The 22,737-nt window shown below is 35.3% G+C and overlaps 1 protein-coding gene across 2 annotated transcripts in view; it reads left to right on the forward strand.

Moving 5' to 3' along the window:
* LOC120637720 (laccase-2-like) overlaps positions 1–22,737 on the forward strand; it is a 99,274-nt gene that overhangs the window by 10,717 nt on the left and 65,820 nt on the right. Inside the window, exon 1 of one of the 2 annotated variants that reach the window (XM_039909692.1) lies at positions 16,152–16,432. The exons of the other annotated variant lie outside the window; for it this stretch is intronic. The gene's annotated coding sequence lies outside the window, so the exon portion shown is untranslated. Of the gene's footprint in view, positions 1–16,151; positions 16,433–22,737 lie in introns of those variants that run through there. 2 annotated transcript variants of the gene reach the window in all.

The following is a 22,737-nucleotide window of genomic DNA, read 5'->3' on the forward strand; positions in this document are numbered from 1 at the left end:
GAAGGAGCGCCACCTAGTTACAATAAAAAAAAAACCGTACTTTCACTAGCTCGAGCTTTTTAGTTACTATATAATTAATCGATTATAACTTCCACGCGTTCGAATAAGTAAACGAAGGTAGAAAACCTTGCTCTTGGTACTCTGATGCAGTAATCTACGCAATTGCCTTATGTGGCAAAGCCAGGAACGTGATTTTCGTAACATAATAGATTTGAGTTGGCTTTTGGGAGACCTTTGGCGCACTGGAAGAAGGCTCGAAACGTCTAGGTGAGAAAACAAACGTCTGTGCACCACGACACTTACTCAACGAATAAACTCCGACTTAACGATATGCGTATCGTTTAGTCGGAGTTTTCGTTCGTTTAGAGTGTAACAAATTTACGATTATTCTACACGTGACGATATGCGTATTTCGTTTGTTTAGAGTGTCACAAGTTTATGATTATTCTAAACGTGACATCCAAACGAATACCTTTCATTCTTACATTATAAATGCGAAAGTGGAATTGATTGTTTATTTCTTTGTCTATGTTATGAACAAATGAAGTTTTCGATTCAACACTATGTTCTATTTTGTAATTTTTTTCGCGATTACTTCACCAATTATAAACCGAAATTGATGGTTTTTTTATTTGGTACTTCATATCTCAAAGGTGGTCCTATTTAAATTTGGTGTAGATGTATGGAAGGGATCCTGGAAAAAATGAGGGAACTCTTCTGATATTATATGCACAGTTATAGCGATTGGAGTACTTTTTCATGTTACTTGAGATTTTTTTTTCCAAAAGCACAATTTCGTCAAGTGAAACTGGTGATGAAGACCACAGATGGCTACCGAATACGGACGTTATTACACGATTTGCGCTTCGATTAAGACATATTGTAGGTAAGCAATTTATGCTTATCACAATAAAGGAGCTGATAGTGAAGTGCCGGGAGAATTCCTCAACCTTTAACACTTTAGGAAAAGCAATATTTTGTAAATGGTTATGAGGGGTTGACATTTGGTTATTACAAGTAAGATATCATTGAAAACCTACCCACTAAATAGCGAACTTTGAGACCAAAAAAAAACTAAATTTGAAAATAAATAAAAAGCAAGAATTAAATATTTTCTAAAATACTTTTTATCAGGGAACGTTAGCGGAGTTTTAAATAATAACCTCTGTTTCCTTTGCACAGCTACTCCGATCTTGAAAAATATTATTGCCGCGCCTTGGTAGTAAAATCGACCATACGGGTCGATTTTACTACTAAGGCGCGGCAATAATATTTTACGTTACGGAAAACGGTATTACACGTTCTTTTGCCGTCATGTCCTCTCAACGCGACTTTCTTATGTGTTGATGTTTGTTGATATGCTGGCCATCCGGTGACGGCCATTTTTTGCAAACCTAATTGGCATATAATATAGTAGTACTACAAAAACATAAACTTAGCTAATCAGTTGAATAATTTGTTAATAAATCTTTTATTTGTTCGAAACTGACGAGTTTCGAGAATTTTACAATTGTAATGGAAATTAAGTTACTCATAACAGTAAAACTGGTGTTTCTTCTACGTGATGGTTAAGGCATTTAGATTTGTAATGACAATAAAGATATTGCTAATGAGCTGATTTTCTCGGCTTTAGCTAACAGACGTGCGAGTTAACGCCCATTAAGACTAATCGCTTTATGTCTTACAAATGTTTATGACTTTAACAAAAATGGATGTAGTTGTACATATATAAGTATAATGTACAAATATACACATATATGTACATCTTCATCCATTTTTGTTAAATGTAAATGTCTAAATTTACGGTTTGAACATTCTATTGTCAAAGACTATATCTACTTTTTAATCACAGATTTCACCAAGGCTACATTGTCTTTCTCTTCTTCTTTTACTTTTTTTGGCTATTAGATGTGCAAAATCAGCACGTTGTATTTCGCCAATGCCACGTAGTTACATTGTCTATTTGCTTGTTTTTTTGTATATGTCAAATACATATTTTCATTTCCTTTCCTTCGTACACTTCATGTATCATATGTTCACAATCACAATTTATGGTACATAAATATAAAAAAATACATGGTCGTACAACCGTAACATATTAAATTAATGCATGGTAGTGTGCGTAAAGTTTTTTTATTGATTTAATGTATGTTTTATGGATAATTTAATAAAATTTTAGCATTCTGCAGTCTATTTTATAAGAAATTTATACTCTTCTATCGGCGCAATTTTGGTAAAAAGGGGTACAATGTTTTTGCTTCACTTATTAAAATGTATATTATTTAATTGTAACCAGCGACACCACAGACGTCCTGTGCATTCAAGCAGCGTCACGTATAGGGTCCAACATGCAGAAACTCATTGAAATATATAGACAACCTTTCATACAAATCGGTCCAGCCGTTTAGGCGTAGTTGGATGACAAACAAACGTACCAAAGAGTTATATTTTATATTCTTTATCTATAGATTCCGAGCTATGTCGCTGTTAAACAATATTTGCAGTACGATCTGTCAGCCGCGCTTGGTTATGTTACAAATTTACACCAGGACTACAGGGGTCGAGGGGTGGAAGTTATTTTATTAATTGTTTGGTATCGTTTAATAATTTAATTTAATTAAAACGGTAAAACATCGTGAAAGATACATTTGATAACTTGATAACGTTTTATTAAGACAGATCACAGTCCTCATATATAATTACAAAAGCCTCAAAATCTACGCAACAATATTGTTTATAAAGAATCCTTATTGAATGTTTAGTAACTGTATCTAACCAGGTTGAAAGTAGGAAGTATCTCATTGTTAAAAATGTGGGGACGGGAACCCGCATGTCTCAATCTGTCTCTATCGATAAGTTTCACGATTAATATTTATTACAATGCATGTTTCTCTAGCGATCCAGGATCATGATAAATTTTGTGTCATCGATATAGGTGTGTTGACGAAACCCATTGACGAAATGTTAATGTTGTGTACTGCAACTATTTTTATATGTTCCACCACGTCACATATAAAAATAGACGTTTCAATAATGTACTTCCTTAATGTACTACAAGACTCTAATATCACCTGGTATGCTGATTCAGTCTAAGATGGTAGCGAATTTTGCTGTTATACCCGTCTTACTTAAAGACAGTGATATTAAACCCATCTGGTTTTAGCGACATCTTACCTTAAAGTCTATCGTTTAACAGAACGTCTTGTCAGGTAACTAGCCTAAGCTCAAGCTTTCTTCCAGAAGGCGTTATTTTGTTTCGATTCTTGGAAATCAACGTCAAGGGCACTGAGCGTGCTTTTATGATTAGAACCTAACAATAGCGGTATACTTAGATAAAATAATTGTTCAATGAGTAAAACTAACTGTTTGTCAATTTATTATAATAAATTCCAGCAGAGATACATGTAAATGGGGCATATTTAAAATGGCAAATGAGATGCAAAGTTTTGCTAAAATTTCCATCTGTTTTCATACGAAAGTGTAACTTAAGAGAGCTAAAATAGCTAGAGAAAACAGTTGCATCACAAAATTATTAATAATTTAAGAGTGAAAGAATTTCATAAGCTTGGACGGCCGATTGGCGCAGTTTGCAGCGACCCTGATTTCTGAGTAGGCCGTGGGTTCGATTCCCACTACTGGAAAATGTTTGTGTGAGGAGCATGAATGTTTTTTAGTGTGTCTGGGTGTTTATATGTATTATTCTAAGTATTTATGTATATTATTTATAAAAATATTCATCAGGCATCTTAGTACCCATAACACAAGCTACGCTTACTTTGGGGCTAGATGGCGATGTGTGCGTTGTCGTAGTATATAAATTATTTATTATTTTATTATTATTATTATAAGCTACTGCCAACTACTAGATTTACAGAATGCTCGGAAAATATGCTGTATGCTTTACATCAGCTTTTAGTAGGGCTTTTTGTGTCAGAGCTAGAGTATGCATATTTCTGCCGCCAACCTGCATTGCTGTCATTTTTACGGCCGATTGGCGCAGTTTGCAGCGACCCTGCTTTCTGAGCCCAAGGCCGTGGGTTCGATTAACTGTTAAAACAAGTGATATTGGGATTTAATATGGAAAAATTAGATGTGTGGCAATTTAACTTCAGCGCTTTCATAAGCTGCCAGTATGATTCGGTATTTGAACGACGGCAAAATTATAAAAAGTCTGTTATTGTTTAATAACAGACTTTTTATAATTTTGGTCTTTCTGTACTAGGCGGCTGGTTAGTTATCACCCTATCAAAAAAGCCGTGACGCGAAGCGATTTAGCGTTCAGGTACGATGTCATGAAGAAACCAATTAGGCGAATGGGTTACTGCCATACCCATAAAAGGTTGGCCCGCTACCAAATTAGATTTTGACATCAAGTGGCAGCCGGTTGGCGCTGTGGGCAGCGACCCGGCTTTCTACGTCCAAGGCCGTGGTTTCGATTCCCACAATTGGAAAAATATTTGTGTGATGAACATGAATGTTTTCCAGTGTCTGGGTGTTTATCTGTATATAATAAGTATTTATGTGGATTACCTATATTTATAAAAATATTCATCAGCTATCTTAAGTACCCATTACACAAGCTACGCTTTCTTTGGGGCTAGATGGCGATGTGTGTATTGTCGTAGTTTATTTATTTAGTGCAGTCAAGGGCTAACTTGTAGTGGAAGAGAAATAGAAATATGGCAAGTAATTTCCGTGAGATTTGCTAAGTCGTGACTCCTGGGTATCAGCCAGATTTTTATATGTCAGTAACATTTTCCGATCGTATAAAATGTATACCAAAGCGATAAACGCAACTATTAAGAAAAGTCTTAGATATTCCTATTTTTTGCAAACAGTGTACATATCATCAATCCGATATGGTTATCAGGGCTTATTTGTTCCAATTAAATTGTGATCTGTCTGTAACATACTTAAATTGAAACTAGCTGAGCCGAATTGTCTCTTATTGTAATGAAATAAAGCTGGCATTGGATGCAAATATAAACTTTGCAATAGGCTTTGCTTTATGAGGATTCAATGAGTAGGTATTGTGTTTTTTATATTAGGTTTTTATCCCGAGGGTCAATATTATTCTCATTATATAAAATTACAAAGTCAGATTGAGATGAATAATCTGGCTTTGTTTGTTTTATTATATTAAATGTTAAATCGGGTTTTCTATATTATGTTTGAGAAATGCAAAGGTTAAATGTTAAATTAAAATTTGCTGAATTTTAATGAATTATTTTGTAATAGCCATTATCCTTTGATCTTGTGCAAAGAACACACCATAGCGGATCTCCTTGTTTGATTCTCAGTTGGTAAATTAGATATTGATACCACCTCAACAAGGAATACTGTTGCTCTAGCAATTCTCTATATTAACGTTATCGTGTGATATATATTTTTTTTAAATAGTAGTAAGTACCTTAGTCACCAGTAATATGCACCCTTCAAGAATAATTCGTAATTCGGTTACACGTTGCATATCGATTATTTTATAGTAATTATATCTACAACTTTAACCAAATTTGAAAGCTATGAATATTGCGCTTTTGAAACAGGGCAGAATTTTTGGAAACATGGTAGGAAATTACTTAAATAAAGTTCAACGGGTACATACCACGATAATATTTTGGATTTGTCAATATTTCGACCCAGTTTGCATGGATCGTGGTCCCGTCGTGACCACACACGTAAGAAAATGCCGGGACTTTAATGTTATACCGACATGTGTGAGAATCGCGCCGCGTAAAGATATTCCTAATTCTGAGCAAATTCTTAGGGGTCCCGTCGTCACCACGATCCATGCAGACATATCGACAAATCCAAAATATTATCGTGGTATGGTACCCGTTGAACTATATTTAAGAAATGTTGATTAACCACGAAAATCTTAGTTTAAAAAGGAAAGAAATTGTAAATTTGCTTGTCACGTTGAAAGTTCGGTTAAAAACGGTAAAAAATATAACATTTCTGTCATGAAATTTCCAGTACCAGCCCGGAGTCAAGGAATTAGCGTTTTAACGTTAGGCCTAATGGCCTAATGTGGCCTAAGAGTCACAAATATTAACCCACCCATCAATATTTGAGGTGAAAGAGCTTTAAATCCTTCACTACTGAGATTTATTTAGAGGCACTTGTGACTTAGTGGGGCATTAATAAGACTGAGGGCGGCGATGATAATTTTTAAAGATTATGCAATTCTCACAAAAAGTTACTCATGTTTCGAAATGATTTAAAAGTACCTAGGTATTTCCCCTAAGTCAGTGTTATTCAAGAGTTAATACACCCCAAGCGTTAGATGCTTTCCGATTATTTACTAATAAGTCAAAGCAGAAACGATTGGATTTTTTCTGCGCATAAATAAGACGTTTTGTGATAACTTACCTACAAACTTGTGGTCAATAGGGATTCCCTTGCGAATCTCTTAGAACTAATATATTTCCTCATAATAAAAGATTGATTAACTGATGTTACAAGTGAATCATCTTATCGTTATAAGCGATAGTAGGTAACATATTAAAACAATGATTATTAAGTAGTATTCTACCCGGCTAAGTTTGTTGTGGGCTCTTCTAAGACCAGGGCGCGTTTGGAACCCTCGTAGCTTTAGATTTAAGTTGGCGAACGAAGTTATCACCATCCCGTTACAATTATGTAAACAATTATGTATGAACGCTTCATAAGTGCCTGTGATAGGCCTACATGAATAAAGAAATTTTGAATTTGAATTTGAATTTGTAGTGTGAGATTTTGTTATGGTCTGCAGTATGTTAATTGAATCTGTAGACATCAGAAAAATTATTATTGTAAAGATATATTTTTTTATAGCATTAAAAGTTAGCCCTTGACTGCAATCTCACCTGGTTGTAAGTGATGATGCAGTCTTAGATGGTAGCGGGCTAACCTTTAAGGATGAATGGATGGATGTATATATGGATGGATGGATGTTCGTTACGCTTTGACGCCACGACGAGTCAACCGATTTGGCTGGAATTTTCCAGAGTTATACAATATAGTCTGGAATAGCTCATAGGCTTCTTTTATCCCAGAAAAGCAAAAAGCTCCTACAGGATAGCATCCCTTTTTTTCGCATCTGTCTTTCAAAATCCGCGCCACAGAGTTTTAGATTGACGTTGGATAGGCATAGTTGAGGACTTGAAAAGTGACAAAGGTTACTTTTTATCCCGGGAAAACCAGTAGCATCGTGCGTGCGTGTGTATTTGAGTGTGTGAGTTCGTGTTTGTGTGTGCGTGTGTGTGTCTGTGTGTCTGTTGTGTGGTTATTCAAGTTGGACCTATCGTTTAGAAGTTACGATAGGTGTAGAAATGCTAAAAGCAAGAAAAATGCCGAGGGTCGCCCGGCCGCGTATTGTATAGTTTGGAGATAAAACTGGACCCGGTAGGTGGCGCTGCGATAAGGTAATTGTTTTTTTTACATATTAAATCGGATAATAACCAATTTGATGCAGATGAATTTGCACGGGCCAGCTAGGTCCTAAATAAAAAGCTCACCGCATTAAGAAATTTCCGCTTTTTCGTCAAGTTGGTTTAAATAAAGAGAATTAAAGTCAAATTACATACTCGTATGTCCACGTTTCATAATAGTTTAATCTCTTTTTATTGCACTTAAGTCGTAACTTCATAATTTGCATACGGTTAAGACGTTAAGCGTGGTCTACACAACCGAGTAAAGTATAAAACTTATATTAAAATTAACAATTAATGTTTCATACATTCCAGATAGCTCTAATTTACAAAATAATGATGAAAACTTTTTGTACATAATTCTATCAAATCTTAATATATATAAATCTCCTGTCACGATGTTTGTCCGCGATGGACTCCGAAACTACTAAACCGATTTTAAATTAAATTGGCACACCGTGAGCAGTCTGGTCCAACTTAAGAGATAGGATAGCTTAGATCTTTAAGTAAAGTCACAATTTTATTTTATTGCAAATTATTTGTCTATAATTAATTGACAGTCACATGTTATATGTATATACAACTATATTCATTTAAGGCTTAGCGATACTGAATACTTTAAAAACAAAATCAAACGCAGACGAAGTCGCGGGCAACAGCTAGTTAATTATATATTAATTTGATAGAATTTCAAGTAAAACATATATTTTCTTCAATACCGAAAGAGGCCCTGGTGTTTCTATGAGTGGGTGTCTAAAAGTTATAGCATAACATACTTTTATAATATTTCCGGAATTGCCGTGTGGTACTGACAGCTATTTAATACCACTGGATAGGTTGCTATAACTTTATTTTGGTCTTTGATGGATTGACGCCATTTTGGCTTTGTACGTTTGATGTGCGTGTATGTGTGGGCGTGTATGAGACGGTGTTTAACGAATGTACAAGAAACTAAAATGAGAATTATTAAAAACTACTATATTGTAATTTCCAGAGAAACTCGTACTATATCACATGAAACGCTTCCAATTTGGAAGATTATCCTGATGCACGGGTGAGCACTGTAGTCTTTTTAGCGGGAGGTATCAGGCTCGATCCCCGACAGTTTGGAATTTATAAATTTCATATTGTTTTTAAAAGCTGTCCTAACGCGACAATGTAGCACGCTAAGTATATTAACCTATAGGTTAAGGTACCTACATACGATAAGGTCTAAATCATTATCCCTAAGAGTCTACTCAGAGTACAACAAAATAAATCAGTTCTACCGGTTATTATATGTTGTAGTGCAATAAAAAAGCTGTCATTTGTATAATGAGCCAGTCTATTGTGTTAATAATAACGAGGATTAATAAGCATTAATGTAAGACCGAATGTATCTCTGTGTCTGTCACTCGGCCGTTGTGTAACCGCCCTTACACTAGCGTATCCTATATCACACAAACTGTTGGCGCCAAATATTGCGACATAGCGACGATTTTCAAGTAAATCTTAAACAGAATTTTAATTACCACTTTGGCTTTTGTCGGTACATATTAAGATTAATGCCGTGAGAAAAGGGTTTTAAGTAACTTTTAAGCTTGATACTAGCTTCTTGAAGCTAGAAGCTTCACACGCGTTTAAGCAAAAAAACTGTAAAAAACGAGGACAAAGAACGTGGGCAAGTACCTTATTTATAAAAAAATAACAATACTGTCTAAAGGTATCAACTTGCGTTGAACGTGAGCGTAAATTTAAGTGCGTATGAACGTGTGTGTGATTTTTTTTTGTTTTACAATAATTATCTCGGATTACCTATTACTTTTGCCATAACATTCCATTACCCCACCCCCATTGAAGGTTAAAACCTTATATGTAAACATGGACAACCATGGTAACATTAAAAGTGCCGCGCAATTAGTTCTTTATGACTATTAAGAACATTTCTTTCTCTAAAAGTATTGATCTCAGGAAAAAGGTGTGAAACAATAGTTTTTAATAATTATGAATACTGTACTACCCTATCCTTTATTACCTCCTTACTAACACCTTGAATACAAAGAACATACTCATACCTATATATCGAGAATAATCTAAATGAGTTAAGAAATACAGCTCTAAACAGCATCAATGGATTGCTTAATCGCTTGACAACACGGACGTACACTTCATATTAAGGTCTCCATGCACGCTGCAATCTTTTGTCTTGTCCATCCGTCACAGCGATATCGCATACGAAGGTTTGCACGTGTTCTTCTTAGGCAAAATTAAATTGACGTGTGTGCAACACGACAATTTTATTGAAACTATTGTCAATTTTTGCCTGTGTTCCAGGCGAATTAAAGAATATGAATAAAAAATATTCATTTACTTTTCCCGTTTATCGTTAGGAACCCTCCAAACCTGTGAGTCCTCCATAACTGTACTGAAAGGCGTTTGAAGTTTGAAGCCTTGGCCAGCGTGGTGAACTACGGCCAAATAAACACTTCACATTCTAAGGAGATCCTTCTCGTGTTGTGACCCAATAATGGATTCATACTAAAGATAAAGATGATGATGAAGGAAAGAGAGAAAAAAAATATTTTTTTACATTGCGCCACACATTACAATATTAACGACACGACGTATGACTGTTCTTTAGACTACATCAAAGATGATTTCGGAGATTTGTGGAAGTCTACTAAATGGCGCCACAAGAATAAATGTGATCTAACATATTTTGGACAACGGAAGACACCACATATGGAAGTGTTCGCATAATATGAGCGCAATATAAATTTCCAAGGATTGGTCGGACTTTGGTCCCAGAACATAACATCAGCTCAAACGAAGATCTTTCAATTAGTACGGTCGACCGCATCATCATAGATCCTTACAGATTGCATGTAATACGGGGCGTTTGCACAAACAAGTACGCTCGCATAAGTCTTGCAAAATCTACCGGTATGTTGGTGCAAGCTTCTGCCCCAAGTTGAACGTACTACTGTTACACACGTGCTATTTGCTTCTCGCTAATCGTAGCAGCCAATGGATCGCTGTAATTTGCGTGCAATCGCTGCGAGACGGATCCCCCGTGAATGGGGCCCTTTAATTGGTAGGATACGTACTTGGAAATGTAATTATAGGTAATACAAGAGCCTAAACATATCCGTGAGTCGGAGGTCCGTCAAATTATTAAGCTAACGTCATCGATGAGCACCGGATCCGAGGTCAACGCAACCTTCCTTGTCACTAGCTTAGAGTTATTACTTAAACATAAATACATAATATATCTTCATCATATCAACCCATTACCGGACCACTACAGGGCATGGGTCTCCTCCCACAGTGAGAATAGTAGTACACCACGTTGGCCGTATGCGGAGTTGTGGACTCCACACACCTTTGAGAACATTATGGAGAACTCTCAGACATGCAGGTTTCCTCACGATGTTTTCCTTCACCGTTGAAGCAAGTGATGTTTTAATTGCTTTAAACGCACAAAACTTAGAAAAGTTAGAGGTAAGTAGATGTTCTACCCACTGAGCTGTCACCGCGCATATTATATTATATACTTTGAACAAAACTTATAACTAATTTCAACATCATCATCATCTCCACCTCTTACGCCCTAATGCTGGGCTAAAGAGAATTTTTGAGCACTGTCCACGCTACTCCGGGGGTCAACACTGTCAAAACTACGTCAAAATACAAATCCTTATACGCCAGCCTTTTTAACCCGCCCTGGAAATCGAACTCGGAATCTATATGTGAAATTGTTTAACTTTAGAGCAACGAGGGAGTTAACCATTACCAATCTATTTTTCTTGATAAGAATCACATTGTTTTAGTTACATTCTAATTGATTGAGACGGAATTGACCTTTATGCATTGTATTAAAATATACTATTACATCATATTGGAATATTTGTACCTCAATAACTCTGGACTCAAGATCTTTCGCAACGGCCTTGCTGTTTGTTATGACGTAGGCAATGCAACGACAAGATAATTTTTCTACCTATGTTAGCTTATTTGTTACCTGCATACATTTTGTACAACTACTGCAATCTCAAGTAGACATGAATTCTGTACATGGACATTATAGATTTTAGGTCTAATAGGGTAATTAATCGTTGGGTCGTGTGGTGCAGGCATAGTTGTCAACTCTTCTACCGCAGTGTCAAGTTGGTGACTAAGGGAATATACGTCAGCGTCTTCTGTACTACTACTACCATTAACTGCGTTCGTCTACACATCGTAGGGATTATGGGAAAACTGTCCCATTGGTCGAGGCTTTTCGTCCAGCCAGGTACCTACTAGCCTATTAAAGGGGACACGAATTATATGAATACTGTAGCCACAAGAGTTAGAATTCAAAAGATACATTTATTACCAGTAGGCTACTCCATGAGCACTTTTGAAACGTCAAAAGCGTCTTTTATGAAAACTGAAAAATATATTTCTCAAAGTGAGAATTAGTTATACTTTTTATGATGGCCAAGTGCCCCCAACCCCCTTTCTTTTGCAAGGTTTCTATCCAAGTTATCTAAGTTTAAGAAACGGTATAGCTACAATATTGAAGTAGGTACTGAACCTACTAGATCGACAACTCGATAGACATAATAAATTTATATTTTAATACTGATAGTGTTATTAGGTACATATTATAGACAATGAACACAAACGAATGTCCTCACTTCAGAGTCTCAGACTTAACCTTGTCTTTATCGTCTCCTTCAAGTATTTAATTATGTTAATTGTTTACAAAGCATTATCAAATTCCAATGTTTCCTGACGCAGAAAATTCTCCTAATTCCGCAAAAGATTATTTATATGACACCTACAGTTGTATTTTAACGGTTAAAATGTTATGTACTATTTGATATAATATTTAATTGAAAAATTAAAAAACGCTTACTTTCTATAAATTTATTATTTTACTAGTCAAGCCCCTTCATTTGATACCCATATTGAGGAAATTATAAAAAAAATATAATTCGCCATTTTGTGTTGGCGGCCATTTTGGATTTGAAATGTGTCATATATTGTAGTACTCATATTTCTCATTCTATACCCATATGTAGGCAGTTTTGCAAAAATATGTAATCCCCCTGTTTGTGGCGCACAAACACTTCACTTTACACGTCTACACACGTCAAAATTATAAAACCCCATTGTTTTTGCAACGAGGGTTAAAAAAATAATCCTTAGGTTGTGACAACCTCTTTCCCATGTAATACTAAAGTGCATTAATGGTTATCTCATTAGGTCCACATCGTTAGTTCAAGCGTTTATAATTTTTTATCATTGCGCTGTTGACATGCATTCATATTATATAGGGAGCATTTTAAGAACTTTTTTGTAGATATAAAGCATCACGAACAAGCTACTCTAGAGGTTATTCAGCTTTCAGCAGTAATTGTCGCTAATGGGTATTATGATTTTTATTGAGTGTGAACTATGTTTCTTATTTATTTATTTACTCGTATAGCCTTTTCAACAATCTTATCTTACTGATTATTTACTTATCAAGACATCGGTTGCGCTTGATTGTCTTGCTTTAGCATAGGCCTCCCCCAGGTTCTTCCATGCTTCGCGCTCATGGGTTTTCCTTGTCCATAGAGGTCCTGCTGTCGCTCTTAAGTCGTCTTCCCACCTTTGCAATGGTCTTCCCCTTACCTTATCTACTCTTACCTTATCTAGGATACCACTCTGATATATTCCCTTCTTTCATCACTCTTCTTTTTTTTCCTAATTCAAAGGTTCCCTGGCAGAGATAGCTATTAAGCGATAAGGCCGCCTTTTGTATTCTACTTCTTTCTAGATGTTTCTGTTTTTATTATAATTTGTATATGTTAATGTTGTGATATAGAATAAAGAGTTTAATAATAATAATATTTGGCGCAATTTTTTTTTCTCCTCATTAAATGAGAACTATGTTAATAATACTGAATAATAAATGGGTCACGTGTATTTCTCAAACAAGAATTTGTGAACGAGAGAATATGCAGTACTGTTAACTAAGGAGTTATTCAGTGAACTTACTTAACAATGTTTAAGCGGTTTATCCGGCAATAGTAAAACTTGTTCAGTGTTAATCAGCTGTAAGCAACATACTGTGAACCTAAGGCAAACATATATGCAGATAGATAGCAGCAAACGACTATAAATTAGTCCACAAGTATCCCATGATTCCTGACTTGGGTTGAATAGTAGGTACTTTAAGGAACAGTATACGACCCTTACTGTAAACGTGGAACTTAATATCGACTTGCTGCTTAACACCTATGACTTAATAGGTCGTTAATTTAGCGTGTTGTTTATCCGCAACTTTTTAAAGAAAATACCAAACAATATGGATGCTTAGAGAATGTAGTTTTGCCTTTATTAAAAGGATGTAATTGAATGCGAATGAGTGAATTGAAGTTATTTGTAGCGATAATTATTCCAGAAATAAAAACCACACTAAGTTAACCGGTCAAGCCAAACAAATGTAAAAAATGCTATTTGTTTAAATCCCGCAGATAATGATAAAACAACAGCTTTTCCGAAATCAATATTATCCTATGCCTATCTCCAGGAAGTAAGCTAAATGTGTACCAAATTTCATCAATATCGGTTCACCGGCTAAGCCAAACATAGATGAAGAGCAAACGAGCAGACACTTTCGCATTTATAATATTAGTATGAACTAATGTGATTGATTTATTGTTATTTTATCTCGTAAAGCCACTAAGAAAAATAAACGTGCGAAAACCTGTTATTATTTCTCTAAATGACCCAGCTCCTACGTGAGGTAGAATAGATTCTTTTTAAAAATATAGTATTCCATTTCACGTTTCAAAACATATTTTACTTCATTTTCAACCATAAAGAGTTTTGTGTTTACGACGTGTTTAAAGACTCAGAGAAATAAAACGAACAATAAAGATAAACCGAAGACAATGTTATTACTTCTTGCTGCTGTTTTTACGTTTTTAATTGAAGTTATAATGGAGCGTTCAACCTGTATATAATATTAATATTTTAATTAAATAAGATTCATTATTTTTAGATGTATGACTGACTTATAGGTAATTAAGGAACCCAACTAAGGAAAACGTATTACCTCTATAAGTACACGAGCTTCAAAATATAAACCAAAGTGACCCGTTTACTAAGCCTACGCAGTCCGTCTGCCTGTCCGTCGTTTCGGTATAAGTCAGTCAGCGGGCTGTATTTCCTGAACTGTAATAGATAAAACTTTGATATTTTCGCACAAGAGCCCCAAAGAGGTTGATGGAGCACATGGGAGGGCACATAGAGGCCGAGGACGACCTAAGAGTCGGTGATCGAATGGAGAGGGATTTGGTGGTTTTGGGAGTTCGGAGTTCGAACGAAGCAGCTTCTTACCGCCTCAAATGGAGAAATTTGCTTGACCAAGCCAAGGCCCACCCAGGGCTGTAGAGCTTTGATGATGATGATGATATTATCTTCGTCGAATGCGTCTTTTTATTGGCGTGTTTTAGTTTTAAATCAAAGGGGGCGTTTTCACGCTATTTTGCCCCATCTTAATTATGTGAGTACTATTTACGGAACCCTCTTGTGCATGTCCAGATCGCACTTTGTCCGGGTTTTTTATTTCCTCTGGTGAAAAAGTAATTTACAGGGACGTTAATGACGTTATTCAATTATAATTATTAATCGTTGTTGAATTGGTTAACATGTTCAACTATGGATTAAGAAGTCCTGGGTTGCCAGATCGGGTCTTCCCTTTACACTCGACAAGTATTTGCTAGTTTATAAACTGAATTAGATGATCATCATCAGAAAATAAATCAAAGAGTTATAAATGCCACGTTGTGTCAAAAAATCTGTTTTAACCTCTTTTAATCAATTTTAACAAAATCGGTTTAACAATTTTAGTTTTAACCGATTTTGATAAAATCGTTTGATTGTGAGTTTGTTCATTTGCCCTTCATCGCCAAAGAAAATTTAGCATGTTTCGCATTAATAACATTAAACTAGATGTGCCCGCGTTCTTCGTCCGCCTTTATTATGTTTTTTTACGAATCCCGTGAGAACCGGTAGTTTTCTTAGGATAAAAAGTAGTCTATGTGATTCTTCATACTTTCCAATAACTCTATACAAAAAAATCAAGTCGATTAGTTGCTTAGTTAAGGCGTAAAGGCGTAAAGGTAGGACAAACAAACAAAGACACACACTTTCGCATTTATAATATTAGTAAGGATTTGGAACGAAAGTATTCACGTGGCATTAGCATTAATTACATGTTACAAGTCAGAGAATTAATCTATATCGGGGACAATGAATTTGGAAGATCCGTTTATTTATTCACTAAGTTATTGTGAGTTTATCTCATTTACCAACTGTTCTAGACAGTATTTAAAACCTTACGGACCTTCACGCATCAATACTTCAGAGGAAATTGTTAAAATTAATTAATGCAGTAAAAGCATATCGTCGTTATTTTAGTCGATACGTCCTTATTTCAAGTTTGACACCTAAAAGATACATTACTTTTCAATTTGGATTTCCCAATTCATGATGAATTCATCGCTTTTGGTAAAATTCAATGAAATCAAGGAAATCGGTGACAATTAATTTTTATGTTACGTACGTACTATATTATACTATGTCATAGTTGTATTTATTTACGTGTGATTAGCGATTCCTTGGTACCTAGTCCTACCAAGCATGACGCGTGTATTTTATCTGACGCTAATGTAATACCTATAGTTAAGGTAGGAGAGTACATTTTACCTTGTAGGGTTTTCCGTTATTTTTTTGTTTGGCTACGGTACGCTAAGATGCGTTCAGGTGGTAAAGGCTCTATGGTCATTTACCGTCCACCAACCATATGTAACGTTCGCGGGCGAACGCATTTTGAATGCCGGTGTTCTAATTCCGAAGTTTTTATTAAATTAATTGTTTATTTTTGCGATTCATTTATTATAGTCTTTGGTTGTGATAATATTTAAGCATTATCTGTGATTCAGTGAAATAATGCAAAGTGAATTATTTACGTAAAGGATTTTTTTTATCGGACATTTTTTAATGTGAGTATTTTTTCTTTAATATTTTTTTTACAAAAATTTTTTTGGGATTTTTTATGTTGATATTATTTTTCATTTACTTATTTAGTTCTTCAACATTACACATTTTTATTTTATATTTTTTTTATAACTTAATAAAAAAAATATTGTATCTTTGAAATAAATACTTTTATAGTATCATATTATGCCATAAACAAGTTTATTCACGAAGGCACAAAATTATTTTTATCGGCATTTGAATTTGGTGAAAATTTTTATGAAGATATTTGAAGATTAGATAAGAGTATTAAACTCTTTAATACAATGAAGCACTTTAATAGAAGTACGCCATTAAAAAAGAAAAAATCCTAAGCCACTAAAATTTAAAAATATGTTAAAAAAAAATTGGTAAAATTATTAGTTTACGAAAAAAAACCAGATAGAGGTATGGCAGTTATATTAAACCCATTCATCTCCAGTTCCCGACACCGTACCGAAACGCTAAATCGGTTGCAACTCATCTTTGTCGATGCCCTATCGACAAAGATGAGTTGCCAACCGATAACAAGAAACAGCCGAAGCCCCCGACCAGACTAGACCAGAGAAAATTCAGATATAATGAATTCCCAAATCCTCTGCCAGGAACTGAACCCAAGAACTCCAATTTATAATCCACAACGCTTAGCATTGCGCCACTGAGGTCGTCGGAATTGCACTACAATCTTAACTCGTAAAATAGATGCAATTCCAAACTTTTCTTTATCTTCGCTTTACTTTTTTTAATAGACCTATTATTTTAATTTGTCTTCTAATCCGACGTATCATTCTTGTGCACTCTCACTTTTTTGAATAATTGTTTTAATTTGCATATTAAGATTATAATCTTTAAAAACACACACCAACAACGTTTTAGGCGCACTTTATTATGTCCGCATTGAGATAGGTCGTTACGAAGTGTTTTAAATGAATTATTTAGTGTAAGCCATATTATGTGATGGTAGCGGTAATAACTCAGTGTATAGCCTTTCTTTTGGGGGGACCGAGTTTTATACCCGGCTTTTTGGAGTTACGAGTATGTGCGTTTTACTTTTAATTTTTATTTTTGAGTACGGAACACTATGTGTAGGATTATGAGTCCACAGAACTAAGATCATACAGAACCGTCTTTTAGCCATTATTGCATGCCGGGCATTGTGTCCAAAAACAGTGAAAACGCACCGCGCAAGTCTCACTTCACACCCGCGGAATGTTGCTAGCTCACAATCTTTTACCAACTTCGGGATGGTGCTGAAAAATCCTACTACATAACATGATTTCTGAAGACACACCCGAAATCTGAAATAGTGAAAAAATAACACGAAAAAATAAAAATATCTACATTTATTTATTATTTATTTAATTTGTACGGACAAATCCACTTACGATTCTCATTATACTTATGAACTACGCGAGCAATATGTATTTATTTAAATTTAGGGTACAAAAAATAGAAAAGAGAGAAATACTTATAATAATTCTAACAACAATACAAAGAAAACAGACAAAAAATATGTTTATTAAAAGGTTACCTATATAATCCACAGCCTATCATCCAAGTATCATACAAGTGTTTCAATTGTTATAAACTAGCATGTTTACATCAAAGTCCTTAAAGCTCAACAATAAACACAAAGCGCCATTGTAATAATAATATTGGGCAAATATGCTCAGTAATTCTGTATAGAATCTACATAGATTTGTTTGTTTTGGACTAAGAACCTATCTAACTAACTTGTAATAATTGTGTATATCGTAACACAATATTGCTTTATTAGTGGGATCTGACTGTATTAATGAATAGTCATCTATTCCATACAGCTGGATTCAATTCAATGAGGCTAAAAGACCAAATCTTACGGATTTATAAGTTATAACGACGATACCTTGCAATTTACAATAAATTACCGGTTGATATCTTGGGGATCTCTCTAAAAAAATTCAAAGTTTGTATTAAAGAAAAGCTTATAGAAAAGTCCTATTATAGTGTAAAGGATTAAGTAAATGATGAAAAAGTTTGGGTGTGAATAATTGCTCTAACCAGGTTGCTTATTAAATATTTTCAAATGACAATGTGAGATGGTGATAACATAAAGAACGCCCGGCTAAGTTTGTTGTGGTCTTCTTTTGACCAGGGCGCGTTTGGAACCCTCGTAGCTTTAGTTTTAAGTTTACGAATGTAGTTATCGTCATCACTACTCACTGCTATGTACACATTTTGTATATAATCAACACACCAAAAGTGCCATCTATGTACCTATTTGGATAAAGAAATATTTGACTTTGACTTTGACTTTGACATTTTACCATCGTCTGAGTCTCAATACAAGACTGAAGTATTAAAAATGCATTTACATCAAAATAACCACTAACGCAATGTCACGTACAGTAATAATTATATGCCTTGAAACCATAATATTTTTATTTATTTATTGAAAACTGTTTACCTTTTAATTAAGTAGGATTTTTTAGGCCATTTGTTGAAATGCAATTTAATAAAATATCTGGCAAATATCAAGTTAAAGTTATCAACGTGTAATTATTTAACCACTTGACAAAAATACTGTACTATGTTTCCTCAATACCAAAGCTGTACAGGTAGCGTCATCAATGAATAATGGAAACTAATTAAACGTATTAATTGGCTCTAAAGTGTGTTTTGTGTCATTCATTAAATCCTCAGTTTACCCTAAAGGCGATGGGGAAAAAAGTACTTGAAAAGTTTAAACATACCAAGTAGGTACCTACCCTGAAACTTCAATAGTTGGTAGCCGTAGAGATTTTTGTGGCAGAACTAGTCCGGGGAATTACCGCAATGGTTATTTCTTCCACTAAACAAAATTGCTGTGTGTTTTTTTATTTCTCTACAAGTTAGCCCTAGACTGCAATCTCACCTGGTGGTAAGTGATGCTGCAGTCTAAGATGGTATCGGGCTTACCTGTTAGGGAGTATGGTAGTCATACCCATCAGTTTCTACGCGACATTGCACCGGAACACTAAATCGCTTAGCGTGCCGCTAGGGTGGTCACGGCTAGCCACGGTCAAAGCCTCCCATCAGACCAGACAGGAGAAAATTCAGCTGAAGAAAATAAAGCTTATTTTGCTATACTCCGCGAACAGCAGGAGAATCTGTATGGTGTAATTTATAATTTCTTCAATCCGTATACTTCACACCAAACAGATCCTCGGCAATGTACACTCCACGCACGTTTCGCTCCGAAACCGGAGCATCCTCAGGAGATGTTTACTTTACAATGGCTTAACAATTATTCACAGTAAAGTCAATTAAGCTTAATTTTCATAATATATTATGGATTTCCGCAAAGTAACGCCTCTTTCTATCCAAGAAATTATTAATTTCCAAATTGCCTCTGAACCCGGGACCTCCTACAAGTGTGTTCCAGTCTGAAGGACGTCTTTGCCGGTGTGATTATTAGACATGCGGCTTAAAACCTATGCTAACCTAACCTAAGGATAATGGGCATAGCCGCAGCACGTTGTAGGACCTGTTCATTCCATGACCTGTGAAGTGTTGATCTGTTCAAAGGCGACAGTTTTCTACTTGACATCAAGTGCGCCATCTGCTTGGTCAATAAAAACTAAAAAAAAAAAAATTAATATCCATTGTTCATATCCTAGAGAAATTTCGAGCAATCTCTTAAAAATTGGAACTATACATACCTCTTTGAATTATCTACCTAATCATGATGGTTACGGAAATGAAGCAATTTCAAATATATGTAAATCTTCTTTACATTATGTAATTTTGTACAATCCAGCCTTTTTTTTGCGTTTATAATGGGAACTTCTGTCCAATTTTAAGCTATGTCAAAGCTGTAAGTTGATAACAACTAAATAAATAAATATACTACGGCAATACACACATCGCCATCTAGCCCCAAAGTAAGCGTAGCTTGTGTGTGTGGTACTAATATTTCTGACTACTATATGACTTGAATATTTTTATGATATATTTTTATGATATACTTATAATACACAGATAAACACGCAGACATTAAAAAACATTCATGTTCATCATACAAATATTTCCCAGATGTGGGAATCGAACCCACAGCCTTGGACTCAGATAGCAGGGTCGCTGCCCACTGCGGTACTCGGCCGTCGAATTACTTTTTTCTGAGATTTTCTGTCGAGACATCTGCTATGGGTTGAACGCTCGGAGTGGAAACAGGAAAACTCTACCAGGAAAAAGTACAGGGAAAGAGATAATTACAAAAGAACATTATTTTCAAATAATATAAGCCTAGTCAAATTTCTACGACTGGGAACACCCCCTTATAGAAGCTCTCTTCTAAATTAGAAAAGTAGAGTACCTACTACAACGTGGGCGGTGAGTGCAAATCTTAGTTTCCGATTATCATCAGGTTTTAGTGATTATGATCGGGACTTTATGCACGGGACTTTAGGTATGGAGACATTCGAACATTTAAGGTGAACCGTGCACACCCATCCAGTGGCTGACACGGATCAACGATGCAACGTTGCAACGACTGCAACGCTATCGACTGATTTACGTTGTTACAGAAACATTTGACGATCTCCCCGGTGTAGCTGTGAGCGCTGTGGGTTCAACGGGGAGGTCGCAGGTTCGTCCCCGGCGGGGGCAAATTGGGAATTTATAATTTCAAAATTTTCTCTGTTATTGTCTGGTAGGAGTTAGCACTATACCGACAAGGAGGTTAAGCTAAGCGTTTCAGTACGATGTGGCTTAGAAAATGATGAGGCGTATGAGTTTAATATAACGATGTCTCTCAATAAGTTCAAAGTTTATATAAAACGTAAGCTTACAGAAAAATCCTATTATGATATTAAGGATTACTTAAACGATAAAAAAGCTTGGGTGCGAATTGCTCTACCTTCATAGCTTAATATAAATTGACATGATGGTGATAACAAAAAAAAATACTCGGCTAAGTTTGTTGTGGGCTCTTCTTAGACCAGGGCGCGTTTGGAACCCTCGTAGCTTTAGATTTATGTTGGCGAACGAAGTTTTCACCATCCCCTTATATAAGTGCCAATAAGTGCCAGTGATAGGCCTACATGAATAAAGAAATTTTGAATTTGAATTTGAATTTAACTGCCCTTCCCGTAATAGGTTAGCCTGTTACCATCTTAGACTGCATTATCACTTACCAGCGGGTGAGATTCCAACTTAAAGGGCTAACTTGTAGTGGAATAAATGTATTGGTAACATCGTTGTACTACTCTGAAATTAATATTTGCTTTATTAAATAAATATCACTTATTTAAATTTTAAATATGCTTTGTATCCCGAGGTCCTATGTACTCGGCTCAGGCCAAAAATGAATGCTAAATTATTTAGATACTGAGTTTTGTCGAAGTCAAGAAATTCCGAATAAAGAGTTTGGCAATCTCTCGTGTAATAAAAAATTAATTAATAAATATGCTACGTCAATACACGCATCGCCATCTAGCCCCAAAGTCAGCGTAGCTTGTGTTATGGGTACTAATATGACTGTTGAATATTTTTATGAATAATATACATAAATACTTAATGTACAGATAAACACCCAGACACTGAAAAACATTCATGTTCGTCAAATAAACATTTTCCAGTAGTGGGAATCTAACCCAGGGTCGCTGCCAACTGCGCCAGTCGGCCGTCAAAGTTACTCGTAATAAGTTGTATACGCCAATTTCCTTTATCCCAACAATGGGTAGGCTTTGAACCTACAAAATTTTGGGTTCCTGCCCGCCTTCTTGCAATAGTTTACATATGAGCTTTTGAGGCTATCCATAAACACGAAGTCCGGTTCATGAACTAACTAACATCTTTAATAAAATACCATCTCGGTCAGTCTGCGTACGTGAAATAAGTTCTTAAGATCGCATACCGGATCTATGGGGTTTTCCGAAAACCTTTTGAAGTATGCGCGTCGGGTTTTTTGAGTCTGTGATCTTTAGTATAAGCACTGCGTACGTTTTAGCACATTGAAATTTATTTGAGGGCCCATCGAAGTTTACCATCTTAAGCTAATCCTAGAAAAACTGTCATTTACACCAGTTCCAGTTCCTCATAACTATGTAGGTACAGTTGTTCTCACATGCTTTACTTTGCTTTGGTAATATGATTTTATACAGTTGGTTTTTTAATAAACGACTCTATAACATCTTTGAGATTTTGTTAATGTTTGGCCATTCATATAGTATATTAATATTAATAAGTTGCAAAGTTTCAAAGTTACATAAATCATAAGCTAATCAAAAGACGATTTCTCGCGACTCATCCGCGTATAACTCATCCTCAAAAG

The sequence above is a fragment of the Pararge aegeria genome, chromosome 1, assembly GCF_905163445.1.
Source record: "Pararge aegeria chromosome 1, ilParAegt1.1, whole genome shotgun sequence".
Classification (NCBI taxonomy): domain Eukaryota; kingdom Metazoa; phylum Arthropoda; class Insecta; order Lepidoptera; family Nymphalidae; genus Pararge; species Pararge aegeria.